At 33.6% G+C, this 3,385-nt stretch overlaps 1 protein-coding gene across 2 annotated transcripts in view; it reads right to left on the bottom strand.

Moving 5' to 3' along the window:
- Positions 1-2,966: 2,966 nt before the first annotated feature.
- The window catches only part of LOC106879716 (A disintegrin and metalloproteinase with thrombospondin motifs 2-like), a 75,321-nt gene continuing 74,902 nt past the window's right edge, over positions 2,967-3,385 (bottom strand). For both annotated transcript variants that reach the window (XM_089340687.1, XM_089340686.1), the window contains one exon: positions 2,967-3,385. This exon is cut by the window's right edge and continues 277 nt beyond it. The gene's annotated coding sequence lies outside the window, so the exon portion shown is untranslated.

Genomic DNA, 3,385 nt, shown 5'->3' with positions numbered 1-3,385 from the left:
CTTAGTATTTTGCGTAGTAGTAGTAGTAGTAGTAATAGTAACGTCGCTGATGTAAGGCGGTGAGCTGGAACGTTATCACGCTGAGCAAAATGCTTAACAGCATTTCATCTGTCTTTTATGTTCTGAGTTCAAATTCTGCCGATGTCGACTTTGCCTTTCATCCTTTCAAGGTCGATGAAATAAGTATCAGCTAAGCACTGTGAACGATGAGATCGACTAACCCCATCCTCTAAAATTTCACGCCTTGTCCCCTATTGTCCCCTATTGTAAAAACGAGCTATTAACGTCGCTGCTGTTTAACACCTGGCCAACACTGATCGAGCGGACAGACCTATCATTAAAGATATTCCAGCCGTGAACATCCCGTCTTTTTATCCAGATTTATGTTAACAAGTTCTATGGTGTTTAATGATCCTCTTTTTTGATATTCAGGATATCATCTACATCCACTGGGTTCCTTCTGCTCAGACGATCAACAAGGAGTAATTGGTTGGGGTTTTGAGGGAGTTCAATAAGAGATTTCGTCACTAAGGGCCTGAGCGCCAGCACCAGAGCAATGTACCAGTTCACAATTCCATCCAGGTAACTAACTACTTGACAGAAATGGGCTTCAAAATAATCCCGTCGGTAGCTGAACGCAGGGCACAGAGCCGGAAAATGTGCCGCCAAGCATTTTGTCCGATATACTAACTACTCTGTTTGTAATCCGCTTTTTAAAAAATAATAATGACAATAATAACAAGAAGAAATACTTATGACAATATGGATTCGTTTTCCAAAATCTCTCTTTATTTAAAACTGTTACAAAAAGAAAAGGCGGAAAAAGAATATGAGAAAGAATATATAAAATAAAATACAAAAAGAGTAAATCAATATTATATATGAATATATATTATATATAAACACCCCCCTCGCACACGCATATATATATATATATATATATATATATATATATATATATATATATATATATACATACATACATATATACATACATACATATATATATATACATACATATATATATATACTTACATTCATTCGCATATAATTCGGTATATGTATGTGTATGTATTTTTATATGTAAATACATACACACATATACACACACACATATATATATATATATATATATATATATATATATATATATATATATATATGTACATATTCACATATATGTATTTATATATATGTATGTATGTGTGTGAGTATATATATATATATATATATATATATATATATATATATATATATATATACATACATACTCACACACATATATATGTATACATGTGTATATATATATATATATATATATATATATATATATATATATATGCATACATGTGTGTATATATATTATAATGGAGCATTTATACAACAGGCACCCACACAAACAAAATCAGGTGTAGCAAGATCTTAACATAAAGGGCCGTTTAGCTAAAGGAAGCTTCTAAGATGGTAAGTTATTGATTTAGTAAATAAAATTTATATATATAAAAAAAAAACACACCTCCCCGCCCCCGCAAAAAAAAAGCCCAAATTGAATCTTCTTCTCAGAAAAGGACATGCGCAAAATATATTTAGAAAGTTGAATTGAAACAACATTTAGACAAATATACCCACCGAAGCAAAAATGTCCGCACTTGTAGCATCCTAACTTAAAATACACACTCACGCACTTTTCTATATAAATGCGCGCTGTCAAAAGCAGTCATAATAATGAAAAAAAAAAAAAAAATCACGCACACGCTGAAATCTACATGTCTTTTTATTTTCTCTTTTTCCTTTCTGCTGAAGAGCGTTGGCTCGAAACGTCAAAGACTTTTTCATTTTTCCCGAGCGGCAAACTAATACACTTGCTAATTGTTTATACATGTGTTCGTCTTTTGTTTTTCTATAAAGTTCAACTATATACACACAAATACATACATTTGCCCCTCTATATCTATGTGTAAATACGTTTTGTCTTTCTGGGTTTGTGTGCATTTGTGTGTATGCGTAGGAACACTATTTCTCTTACAATTCTTTCGAGCCACCGTCTCTAATCACTAATTACCATTTCCTTAACTACGCACGTTTGTTAAATATGCATATCAACCAGTCAATTCTATGTTTATTACCCTGCCATATTAATTGTTGCTGTTGCTAATGTTATTGTTGTTCTTTTGCGGATACCATCAATATCATTGTGCCCGTTATCATCATCATCGTCATCATCATCATCATCGTCATCATCATCATCATCATCATCGACATGTTTTATTATGGATTATTATTATTATTGATGTTGTTGTCGTTGTTGCTGCGGGGGTGCGGTACACTGGGTAGGCAGAGATCCTAAGACAAGAACTTTCACTCGCTACTGAGTTAACCCTGTGTTGTATATTTAAAAATTCATTATGTAATCAATCATTAATCAATCACTCAATTACTCAACCAATTAGTCAATCAATCAATCATCAATCAATCACTCAACTACTCAACCAATAAGTCAAACAGTCAATCAGCCAATCAATGAATTAGCCAATCAATGATCATCCTCGCTCTCGTCATCATTTTAATAATCGTCATTATAATCATGGGGATAATCATCATCAAGGTAATTACAATCATTATCATCGTCGTTGCCGTCATTGTTGTCATCTTCATCATCATCGCCGTCATCGTTGCCGACGTCGTCACGATGATCATCTTCATCACCAACACACCGCCACCACCATCACCACCATCGTCGTCATCGTCGTCGTCATCGTCGTCGTCATCCTCATCATCATCACCACCATCATCACCACCATCATCATCACCATCATCATCACCATCATCATCATCATCATCATCATCATCATCTCTACAATGAAAAATTTCCCCCGTATCCTCGCACGTGCAGTTGACTATCAACTACACTTGTAAAAAAAATAGATAAAAATATATTTAAAAAAAAACAGAGCATAAAACGAAAACAAAAATAAACAGTTTTTAATAAAAAAAAAATATGCAAAAAAAAAAAGAAAGAAATAAACACACCATCGCCATTACATGGAAAACAATTGTTTTAATATGTCCAATCCACCCTTGCACCCAATCAGCCCTTTCATCCTCGAATATTTTCCACCCGTAAGTGATGACATACAAGGTACACTTTTTTTTCATCCATACCGCAAAAAAACGTCTCAAAAAAAAAAAAAAAAAAATCCCCCCTTGGCCCTATATGCAAAGTTGGGCCACCCATAGGCTTTTATACACTAAAATCATCTTTTCCTGAATATGCACTGGTGAAATCCGGGTGCGCTGAATATGCGTCTTTTATGCCATCAAACAGGGTGGTTTTTCTCTCTAAAAATAGCCGAAAAATATATTAAATTCGTAAATTTCTTCATAA

Source organism: Octopus bimaculoides, chromosome 23 (assembly GCF_046866305.1).
Source record: "Octopus bimaculoides isolate indiv1 chromosome 23, ASM4686630v1, whole genome shotgun sequence".
Taxonomy (NCBI): Eukaryota; Metazoa; Mollusca; class Cephalopoda; order Octopoda; family Octopodidae; genus Octopus; species Octopus bimaculoides.
The sequence above is the reverse complement of the archived record's forward strand: the minus strand, read 5'-3'. Positions and strand labels throughout refer to the sequence as shown.